Consider the following 12,481-nt stretch of genomic DNA (forward strand, 5'->3'; position numbering starts at 1 on the left):
ACAGTGGTTGGGTCATTTGCAACCTAACCACTAAGTGTTGGAGGAGGCAACATGACTCCAAAGTCTAAGTTGTCAATCTCAAAATCTTGCATACTTTTACTTGTTCAGAATTCTTACTGAGTTTAGCCATTTCTCCATAGTCCATCTCTATTTTCTAAACCTTTTAATCTCAATTTGGGAGTCACTTGTAGGTGATATTTTGTTGTTTTTTAAAGTATATAAAATATAGGAAGTCCGTACTTTGAGCATTCTCAGTGAAGTTTATTTCCATTCAAAATGTTTCTTTTTACTCATTTTTTATAATCAACTAATCTACTTAGATTTCATGTTTGTTTGTTTTCTTCTTTGTTGCTTTTACTGGTAATTGTCCTCTGAAATATTTCTGTGGTAATTTTTAGCCATCACTTTACTTTTTATATTTCTCAACACTGTATGCATTTGAAATGTAAATTCAAACATAGTGCACAATGCCAGAAGTGGCACTAGTAATCTTTTATATAATGATATAAAACTATTTTGCAATACATGTTCTGATACCATATGCTTTGGAATGTGAAAAAAACCCAAAACTTTGGACAGAGCAAATTTTCAGGTTCCATGTTTTATTCCTATAAAGAATAAGAATCTTTATTCCTTATAAGAATAAGCTCTTCATTATTTTTTTTCACACGCTATGACAGATTTTACATTTGGCAGAAGAAAACATCTTTAAAAAGCCTAAGAACAGGAATTATAACTTATTTTTAAAATTTGAAAGTGATAGACACAGTTAGTACAACTTTGCCTTTGATGAACAACTGTAATGTTTCAAAACATTTTCATTTACATATCCAGTGTGATCTTTGTTATTATTTTTACAGTTACATAGGTTTATCTTTGCTTTTCAAATGAGGCAATGGTGGTCCTCAGAGGCTAGCCTCAGAGAGCCAAATAATTTTAAATACAGGCAAGCCCGGAATTAGCTAGATGGCAAAGATGGAATATCCCCCCCTACCTTTTTTTTTTTTGTCATTTCGGCCCCTACTCAGGGAACAACCCCATGTACTGAACAACCCCATGGACGCAAGAGGTGCCCCCAAAGACAGTCAAAAGATACTACCCTCCCAAGACCCAGCACCACTCCTAAAGACAACCAAAAGAAAAAAAACTCAGACAATTCCCCTGAGAGCTGCAACAGTCAGTAGGAACCCAGCCGCAAACAGAGTGCAACCCACATTTCTGTCCAGCCATATTTGGGGGACTCCCAGCCACCTGACTGTTGGCAAGCCAACGAGACAATCAAGAAGGCAGTAGCTTTCCCTGGGAAAGAATCAACAACCAATGGGTATCCAAAAGCAAATTCACAAGTCAGGTCAACGATCTAATTCTTACAAGTGCTTTTTGCCTGCCAGTCTGAATTTGGGAAGGAAGGGGCAACCTGAAATTTTACTTTCCTCTCAACCAGGCACCACAAATAGAAATCTGGGAGCGCTGACTTTGATAAGAATTCTTACCCTTTGCTTTCTTCTGCCAGTTTTCCCCAGGATTCTACAGGCTCTGGAGCGAGTGGGATGTCCAAGCGGGTCTCATCCTGTCCACCAGAAGCTCAGGAGGCGGCGGAAAAATAGTTTTCCCTCAACTCTTTTTAGTGAGTTCTTGGCCGAGAACCCCCTATTTTCTAGGGCACCTCGTAGGTGGAAAAGCTTATCCAGGTTAAAAGTTCTTGCTGTGGCCGCTGTAATTCACGGTTTATCTTGGGTAAGGTTAACCCGCTTGTTCGGCCTTAAAACAGAATTTATTCCCCTGACGCCTCACGCTAGGCCCAGTCCAGCTTCAGTCCAGCCCAGTCTGACCCGGAACCAGTCCCTTTTCTAACTTGTCCGCGGTCCGACCCCAAATCCGGTCCCGTTTCTAAGTCGGACCCACATCTGACCGCAAGTCGGTCCGTTTCTAAGTGGGACCCAGTCCGAGGTTTCCGGCAGCGAGCCTGTTAAAAGATAAGTTCAAACACAGTCTGAAAGCTCCTCAGGCAGAAGCCGCGGAGGCTCCTCGAGCGACCGACCCAGCACCTCCTGAGGCGGCGAGAAGGACTCGGGCTCAGGGCTCAGCAGGTACCACGTTGGGGTGCTCGTCGCTCCTGCGGCGGTCGGGGGTCTCCTGCGGTTCCCTCTTTTCACACTAAGAGCTCTTAAAAAATAAACTGAGGCATTTTAAAAAGTTTAGGAGTGGGCTTCCCTGGTGGCGCAGTGGTTAAGAGTCCTCCGGCCGATGCAGGGGACGCGGGTTTGTGCCCGGTATGGGAGGATCCCACGTGCCGCGGAGCGGCTAGGCCCGTGAGCCATGGCCGCTGAGCCTGCGCGTCCGGAGCCTGGTGCCCGGTCTGGGAGGATCCCATGTGCCGCGGAGCGGCTGGGCCCGTGAGCCATGGCCGCTCGAGCCTGCGCATCCGGAGCCTGTGCCCCGCAACGGGAGAGGCCACAGCAGTGAGAGGCCCGCCTACCGCAAAAAAAAAAAAAGTTTAGGAGTTATATATGAGAAAAAGCCGATTCAATCGAGAAGCATCCATTCTAGCAAATGGAGAGGAGCTCCAAGGAGCTGTTCAAAATGAAAGACTTTCTTAGGCAGAAGGGAGTAGGAACGAGGAAAATAAACTAGGCAAAAAAGCACGTTGGTTACAGCAAAGTTACTTTCCTTTAAGGGATGGCAGGCGTCTATCAGGCAGATTCCTTAACTAAGGCTGATCTGGCGATTCCTGACTGGTTTAAGATGCCATTTCTGGGAGAGCCAACGCTGTAAGTTGTCTCAGTTTGGTGAGGGGCTTAGCGTAAGCAACTCCATTTTGGGCTTCTTGTTTTAAAAAAAGAATATAATCTTTTCTAATGCAGTATAAAATAGAACAGTAAGACTTGAAAAAGAAGCAGAAAAAAAGTCTTACTGACTTATACAGCTAAGAAAAGACAAGGTCGGGTAAAAATAATAGGATCTTTACCTTTATACATCGCCCACCCCTCCACTACTTTCAAAGTACTGTGCATTACCAAACGTTATAGGACGGATGTCACAACAAAGGGGGTGCCTACATGCCTAACAACATTATTAGTTCCCTCTTTTCTTCTTTGGTGATTCCTTATCCACAGCCAATATGCAGCCTGTAAACATGTTCAGATCTTGCCATCCTAAAAAAACCAAACTTCCTATACTAGAAATGCAGATTTTCATCCCCAGATCCTCTGAATCAGAAACTTTTGGATGAGGTGTAGGATATGCCTTTTTATCAGCTTTCCAGTTTACTCTGTGTGCAAAGAAATTTGAGACTGACTTACAAGGTAAAAGTAGCAGGACTGAGTGATCAATTATATGTGACAGAGAAAGGAATCATACAGGGGTTTCTCAAAGTTTGATCTAGGTGATGAACGTTGGTATTATTAATTGAGATATGAGGGACAGTTGAAAAGATAAAAACTTCAGTTTGGGTATACTATATTTGAGATTTCTTGGTGACATTAGGCACCAGGACAGGTAATGATTTAGGAATCATCAGTACATATTATCGCTGGTGGTTATGACTCTATGAATGAACGAGATCATCTGAGGGAATCACAGATCAAGAAGACAGATGGGTCAAGGATAGAATTCTGTGGAATACCAGTTTCAGGGGAGCTCAGGTGAAGAAGCATCCATGAGGAATCTGAGAAGGAGTGATCATGAGGTTAAGAGTGGAACTAAAAGAAAATCCAATATTTTTATGGAAGACAAGTTTCATGGATTAAGATTTTAAGGAGTGAAGATTTACCCATGCTATAGTAGTACTGACATCTAATAAGAATTTTATTTGGCAACATATTGAGATTATTGTGCTCTTGACAAGATAAGATTCAGTACAAATGTGGAAATGGAGACAAGTTTGGAATTGAATGATTAGTAAAGATATGGAGAGAGAAAAATGTATACTACACCTAAAAGTTGAACTAAAAAGAGAAGGAGAGAGAGAGAGAGATACCTGGGGGATGATTTAGGGCTAAGAAATGTATATTCAGAGACAATAATTAATATTGCTTAATATTATAAGATGGAGAATCAGCATGGTGATAAAAACTAAAAGCAAACTTTCATGTTTATAGAACCATCTTAGAATCCAATAATTTGTTTTTCCTTTCATTGTGATTACACTTAACTAACCTATACCTAACTCTAATAATCAAGGTAGAAGCTCACTTTTGTTTTAGGGTATATTTCATAATTTTTAATTCACATATTCTTGACAAAAGCTTATATTACTAATATGAATAAAGTAATTTGACCACTACACAATTTTTGTTACATCAAATATTCATGATAAATACTGAAAAAAACCTTTAAATCAAGAAAATATGTCTGCAAAAAGTCATTTACACAATTATAAAATCATAAAAATTTGAAATAATTTTATGTATTGTATTTATTTTTTTAAAAAAGAATATATAACAGAGCAAGGTCTGCTTAACCCTATCACATTTTTAAACTGGTATTGAAACAAATCAGATTCAAGTCAGTAGTCAACTGGTCCAGTTTTATCTTTGAGGGTAAATTTGCCCATTAATAAAGATTTATATACTATATGCCACCTTTAGTAACTTCTTATAATTTCTTGAATCCTACAATGTTTTATTTCTGTGGTTTTGATTTTGAGTATCGTTTGATAGTAGAATATCAGATCTAAAGGCTTTTCTGAGTTAGAAGAAATAACTGCTTTTCAAAGTTACTCAAAGATAGCAAATATCTTAGCTCTAACAATATTTGCAATACAGTCTTCTGTGCTCAAATATATTTTATTACCGTACATGGTAATTGTCATGGAACATGCAGTAGATAACTTGCATCCAGTCTACTCAAAGTCACTACTTTAAAGAAGAAAAGGAATGAATCTCTTTCCATAACAGTGTGTGTGTGTGTGTGTATGTGTATGTGTATGTATAACTGTGTATATATATATATATATGAAAAGGATTAGGTAGGTTAAATTAATAACACCTCTAAACCACACATTCCACACACCACCCCTCCACAGGCACAGGAAATGCCAAAAGTTATGCAAATTAATTTGCCACAAAGGATTTGCCTCAAATTATAAAAAAAATCTGTTTTTTCCTCAGGGTCCTATATCTTCATTTTCCTTCTTCTGACTCTTTATCCACAACAATCCTACATAAACAAATCTAATTTCTTAGAAACAAATATTTTCAACTCTTGGTCTACTAAATCAGAAACTCTCAGAGTAAGATATGGGATCTGTATTTTTGTCATCTTCATGTTTCTCTCCTGGAATAGTGAAACCCATGGTGACATTCATGTAAATATATGTTATGTGGCTTATTTTAAAATGTCCCTCAACAAATTTATCTGAATAGGATTATTCTTATCACATTGGTTATGGTATTCTATATTGCAGATTCCAAACCCCATATATAAATTTGTTTAAAAAAATTAATGTCAGGGCTTCCCTGGTGGCGAAGTGGTTGAGAGTCCGCCTGCCAATGCAGGGGACACGGATCCGTGCCCCGGTTCGGGAGGATCCCACATGCCGCGGAGTGGCTGGGCCCGTGAGCCATGGCCGCTGGGCCTGCGTGCCCGGAGCTTGTGCTCTGCAACGGGAGAGGCCACAAGGTGCTGGAAATTGAGCGGTGAACAAAACAAAGTGTTGGCCTTGCGGAAACATGCTGAATAGTGAAGGGGAGAGAACTTAAGAGCATTTGTAACATTTTAGAAGTTTTTATTGATTGATTTTCATTTTACTAAAGAGAACCCATACTTCTAAGCAAGCTATACAGCCCCATGTATTAACACGAACACGAAACTACATGACAAAACCACAATATGTTAAAATTAAATTAGCTTACATGTTGATTTTATGATTGCACAGTTCTGGATAAATTCTTTTGTCATTTTGGGGGGGCCTACTTGTTCAGACAATTACGTAACACTGGAAATTAGGAATGAGGTTAGGGAGCTGCCTAAGGAAATTAAGGTTGAGGAATATAAAATGCAAAACCATTGAGAAGAAACAGAAGTCAATTGATGTGTAGTGGTGATCAGTTGAGCAGAAAGATATGTTTTCTAAGGAAAACGTATTCTTATTTTTTTGACTAGTGTGTGTGTGTGCACAGAGTGAGGCTAGGTCATCTGTAAATGCTCCTATGGGGGGAATTCTTTACATGGAGTTTTAAGAATGTCATATACTTTCTAGTGCCTCCTTGAAAGCATGCTTTTAAATTGCCTTATTTATTACTAAAGCACTAGGTAGAAATAAATTGGATGCATATGTTCGTATTTTTACTATGTGGTCAGATATTGAATGAGGAGTATTTTAATCTATGTTGTAAAATATCTCAGGCTAAAAATAAAGCATGAGTCATCTGCCATGATGGTATATTCAGCAGCTAAAAATCACAGTGCTTTTTAAACATTCTTTTATGTCAGTTTGACTGAGTCATTCGTACATAATTGAAAAGAAATTGCTTTTTCTTTATAAGATTCCATATCATACCTGATAGTTACATGTGCCTTTAAGGTATCAAAGTTCAATCTAGTAGTAGTCACCACAAAAAAATATTTTTCTTAGAAATTTAAGAATTCTTAAATATTCAGAAATGGCCAAGACAACAGAAATGTATATGGAAGAAGATACATTGTGAGTTTTGCATACTTTTTATAATTCATACTGAGAATTGTTAATAACAGTGCAGTCAATCGGTTGATCACTTAATGTTTTTTCCCCAACATTCCTTTACTTTTAGAAATATAATTAGAGTTGTACAAATGCATAAAAACCAGAACAAGAAAAATGCTTATTTCTTTTATTGATTCACTGGTACAAAAAATTTAATTCTGTGAAATATTTTTATTTTATTCATGAGCCCTTATATGGTGAATATTATTAGAACTGTGTGAATATTGAGTTTAGTTGCTGTATTAGTTATCTATTCCTGTTTAGTTGCTGTATTAGTTATCTATCCCTGAGTAATAAACAATTATGCAGTTGTGTAAAACTCAAAACCAACTGACTCAAAACAACAGCATTTATTATCTTACAGTCTCTGTGGGTAGGGATTTGGTGTGGTTTGCCTGGGTCCTCAGACTCAAAGTCTCTCATAAGCCTGCAATCTAAGTATCAGCCGGGCTGCAGTCATCTTAATCTCAAGTAGGGGAGGAGTGGCTTCTGAGTTCACTTACATGGCTTTATTTCCTGGCTGCTTATTGGCATGAGACATTAGTTTCTTGCCCCATGGACCTCCCCATAGCAATACTTGTAATGTGGCAGCCTCTCCAGAGGGTTGAGAGAGAGAGAGACTGAGAGAGACAGAGAGAGAGAGATCACAGGTTTTGTAACCTAGTCTCAGAAGTGACATCTCATCACTTTTACTACATTTTCACTAGTTCCAGCTCATACTCAAGGGGAGAGGATTACACAGACATGAAATTTAGGAAATGGGATCGTTGAGATCCATTTTAGAGACTTCCTACCACAGTTTCCAAAGATATCATAAACAATACTGCAAAATAAGTGAGATGTATCTTTTCTTCCCTTTCCCTTTTTGATAATTTTCTTCTTTATGGAATTCTCTCCCTGGGTGTTACCTCTGGTGCGAAATGATGCATCTCCTTCCCATGACTGATTAAAATTTGCTTTGAGCTATTATCCCTTAATAGGTACTTGTTGAAGTAATCTTATTTTATGTGCAAGACATTTGGCAAATGCATTGTGGACAATGAAAGAATGAGTAACTTAATGTACTTCTTCCCATTGAGTTTGCACTTGAGGTGCTTAAGATTGGATAGAATCTGTGGAAATGATTCACTTAGTGTTAGTGACTATTATAATAATGTGTTATCTTTTAATTATGCCTTAGGTTTCAATAACTTAGAATAGAAAAATAATGTATCATGGGAGACTATCAGGTACTGGGACCTGAAAGGAGTTACTTTTTGGCAGAGACCTTAAGAAGGCCTTGCTACCACCATATAGGCAACTGTCTACTCCAAGCCTCCTTCCATGGCTTTGGGGTTTTATGAATGAATGTATTTTTTGAGAACCCACAGAACATAGCTAGATAAATCTCTGCTAAAGGAGTCAGAATTTATGTGGAAAGAAAACACATAGAATGATAATGTAAGACAATATATTGGGTTGGCCAAAAAGTTTGTTCGGATTCTTCGTAAGATCTTAGAGAAAAACCCGAACAAAATTTTGGTGAACCCAATATATATGAAAATAAATATAATGAAAATTCAGTGGATGGATTTTTTTAAAATTATATTTGACATTTTTATTTTAGGGTGCAAAAACAAAAACAAGCAAACAAACTGCTGGCTGGGATGGTCAAGAAAGTGTTATTTGTTTTGAATCTGAAGTATCCTCATACATCCTGTGATTCAGGCCAAGCCTACTCTGGCTTGCATTTTTAATATCCCCTTGTGGTAGGTTGAATAATGGTCCCCCAAAGATGTCCACGTCTTAATTCCCAGAACTTGAAAATATGTTACCTAACACGGTAAATGGGACTTTGTAGGTACATTTAAAGGATCTTGAGATGGGGAGATTGTTCTGAGTTACTTGGGTGATCCAATGTTATCATAAGGGTCCTTCTAAGAGGGAGGCAAGAGGGTTAGAGTCAGAAAAAGAAGATGTGAAGGTAGAATCGGAAATTAAACTGGTGCTCTTTGAAGATGGAGAGTGGCACTATGAGCCAAGGAAAGTAGGTGGCCTCTAGAAGCTGGAAAACGCAAGAAAGTAGATTCTCCACTGAAGTCTCCAGAAGGAACACAGCCCTGCCAACACCTTAATTTTCAGGTTTCTGGTCTCCAAAACTGTAAGAGAATAAATTTGTATTGTTTTAAGGCACTAAATTTATAGTAATCTGTTAAAGCATCAATAAGAAGTTAATACACTCCTTATCCCCGGGGATTCCACTCATCCACCACCAGGCTAGTTTGCTTAATCCTTCTAGGTAGTCCTTTTGGGTCAACTACATTTCAAGATGCACTCCTTCCTGTGCAGCCCCCATCTAGTCCTCAGAAATGTGTGTGTATGTGTCTGTATGTGGGTGGGGGGGGTGCTTTGGGGTTAAGGAGTGAGAAACAGGGACAGACTTTGGTGCCCATGTCTGAAGATGCCAAACATCCTGAAAAACAAAGATACTGTACTATACACAAAGAAGATAACAAATGTTGGTGAAGATGTAGAGAAATTGGAACCCTTGTACACTGTTGGTGGGAATGCAAAATGGTGTAGCCAGTGTGAAAAACAGTATAGAGATTCCTCAAAAAATTAAAAATAGAAGTACCATGTAATCCAGCAACCTCACTTCTGGGTATTTATGCACAATAATTTAAATCACAGTCTCAAAAATATTTTTCACTGGGGCACTATTCACAGCAGCTGAGATGTGCAAAAGATCTACATGGATGAATGGATAAAGAAAATGTGATATGTGTACACACACACACAGACATGTATACACACAATGGAATATTATACAGCCATTAAAAAGAAGGAAATCCTGCCAAATGCAACAAGATGGATGAACCTTGAAGATATTATGTTAAGTAAAATAAGGCAGTCACAGAAGAACAAATTCTGCATGATTCTACTTATATGAAGTATCTAAAATAGTCAAAGTCATAGAATTAGAGAGTAGTGGTTTCAAGGGGTTATGGAGAGTGGGAAATGAGGAGTTGATAACCAACAGGTGTAATGTGTCAGTTATGTAAAATGTGTAAGTTCTAGAGACCTGCTGTACAATATTGCGGCTACAGTTAATAGTACTGCATTGTGCACTTAAAATTTTGTTAAGAGGATAGATCCCATATTAAATGTGCTTAATGTATATAAAACGATATATATTTTTTTCTACCCAATATTTCAATAGTGCCCCATTAAGAGAAGATGCTTTTCAATTCTGGCAGAACATTTCTTTACAGTATTTTAGCAAGACCTGGTGCAACTCCTTGCTTGAGGATGTGGGGATGCTTGTCACCATAGCATTGTTCTTAGCCTTTGGGCCAAGCTAAAATTGAGAAGGATTCCAATTTTAATATTGGGTTATACATAGCTACTGCATTATGTATTCAGGATTCACAATCTAGTTTTGGGGATGCTGGAGGCAAAGGAATAAAGACTAATCTACCATCTAAAAGTAACTGCAGGCAGTTCTTACTTTGCATGCTACTGTGTTAACTGAAATCAGTGCATGTTGGAACCAGAGGAGCTGTGGCCTTGCTTTACACAGCAACTGAATTGCCACAGAGCCATGCAAAACCAGGACATAGTTCTTATATTCACCAGATTTGGTTAACACTGTATCGTGCAAAGTGAGGACTATCTGCATTTATTGTCTGGAGGGCTTCATTTAAGAGAAATAGCCAAATTTCTTTGCCACCGCACTAATCTCAAGAGACTTAGAATTCTGTGCACTTTGGAATTCTTATCTGGCTGTGTGGCTCAGTTGAATGCTCTCCTTTACATCTGGGAGGAATAATAAATAAGGAAAAACAAGTTTCAGAAATATTAAAGAAAGGAGAGATCTGAATATAAAATATTCCAATTATATTTGATTTACTATATCTTATAAATCAAAGCATATTTATTATAAACTTTGATATTGGTTGGGTTTTTTGGGAACCTGTTCAGTTGAATAGAAGAAAACAAGACTGTCTATAGAACATACACCGACTATAGAGCATTCTGTCATTGACTAAATCTCCAGGTTGGAAGTCTCTCACACTATGATATAATCTCAATTAGTTTAATTGCATAATATCAGTATATGTTATGCTCTGATTTCAGTCAGTTTCATTTGCTTTTATTTAATAGTATTTTGAGAATGTGATATTGATATTGCAAACATTGATTCATATCAGAATCCTGGTAGCATCGATTGAAATGGAGCTGCTCAGAAGAAAAAATAGAGAAATTATAGTCCTCTTGCTATTTCTGGTTACCATTATAGTCATCATTCTTTACTTCAAAAACAGAAGAGATAGGAAATGAATTTAAAATCTATTTCCTATGGTTTAGAACTTGATAAGTTTTTTTCTTAAAAGAAAATAGCAATATAGAGGGAAGTTGTCTGCATATCCCTTAGATTCAAATTAGACTTCTTTCTGAAAATTTTGCATATCTTATTTTAGATAATGCTACTTATTACTGTTTTATCTGGTTCTAATCTCTCTACCTGATTCCTACATGACTGTTATTTCCAAAATTAAGGTATTATCATGAAATACTTAATATTTAGCTGAAAATCCTGTACCAGACTTGTCTGTAAGTGTGAACTTAATGGATTTGAAAATATTTAATCTGCTTTCTTGCCAATTTCTCATGATTACCTTGAAAAACTATATATGTTAATTGGTCTAATACATAAAATTTAGACAGATATGGTTAGATATTTGTTAGAAATATCTGTAATATACATATTTATTTTTAAATAGACTACTTGCCCTATTTTTGTTTTCAGTTCACAATCAATTCTTCCTTGTAGTTATTTATAAATCAGAATGATACATGTCTTTAAGGTACTGCAGTCAGTGGAATTGCTGATAATAGTTGGAAAAGAGATATATTTTATTCTTTCCTCTAAAAAAGTCACCTCAGGATAATATCCAGTTTTTTTTTTTAACCCAGTAAAAGTTTTAGGCTATTATTTACTGAGTTAAACATAAAACCTGATTTTTTAAAAAGCATGGGGTATTGTATTTTTTCCTAGATATCTACTTGTGTTTTGTGTCAGGGAAAGATCAAGCATCATATAATTGAAGGTTTAATTATAAATTAAGATCATAGTAATTGAGTCTGACTCTCAAACAATAAAGACTGATAGATAAATTTCCACAAATTTTGTGTACCTAGGATCATAACACTGATATCCTCTTTTAAATGTTGGATCCTTCCTCTAAATTGCTATAGCACATTTCAAACAGGCTTAAAGCTGCCCACCATGGTATATAAATATGTGACGTCAGATAACACAACACTGAAAGAGGAGTAAATTGTGTATACATTCATAAATTTTATACAAAAAATAATTCTTACTCTACAGCAAAAAGATTCCTCAAACTTTAGTAGGGAGAATAAAAATTACGTATTTAAAAAATACTATTGGTGAAAAATTTATAAGAACCAAAGTCATAGAAATGCATGAAAATTATAGGGATAATTGAGGAGGTAAAGTATGAAACTTAGGATATCTTGCCTTTCAGGGAAAATACATTCTAGAAATTTAATGGAGATTCGTACCTAAAATTAATCTGTATGTTGGTCTCATCTACATGCATGCTAATGCTTATCTGTTTCAATGTATATCATTATGTAATGTGTCCAAGGACTATCTTTATTTTGTACATGTATAATCTAATCTGTACCTGTACATTATTCCATGCTTAATAATAGCTACTTTTAATTGATAATTTACTATAGATTATCAACTTAACTTTCCATGAACAATTGTAATTAATAGTCCAAGGT

General features: G+C 36.8%; 1 protein-coding gene and 1 long non-coding RNA gene across 3 annotated transcripts in view; one reads left to right on the forward strand and one right to left on the reverse strand.

The window, feature by feature from the left end:
* The window catches only part of LOC141275842 (uncharacterized), a 331,184-nt gene extending 328,927 nt beyond the window's left edge, over positions 1-2,257 (reverse strand). Inside the window, exon 1 of the long non-coding RNA XR_012324280.1 lies at positions 1,494-2,257. This is a non-coding gene — a long non-coding RNA (uncharacterized lncRNA). The remainder of the gene's footprint in view (positions 1-1,493) is intronic.
* The window catches only part of PPFIA2 (PTPRF interacting protein alpha 2), a 474,519-nt gene that overhangs the window by 60,609 nt on the left and 401,429 nt on the right, over positions 1-12,481 (forward strand). The gene's annotated exons all lie outside the window — the stretch shown is intronic.

Source organism: Tursiops truncatus, chromosome 11 (genome assembly GCF_011762595.2).
Source record: "Tursiops truncatus isolate mTurTru1 chromosome 11, mTurTru1.mat.Y, whole genome shotgun sequence".
NCBI classification, from domain to species: domain Eukaryota; kingdom Metazoa; phylum Chordata; class Mammalia; order Artiodactyla; family Delphinidae; genus Tursiops; species Tursiops truncatus.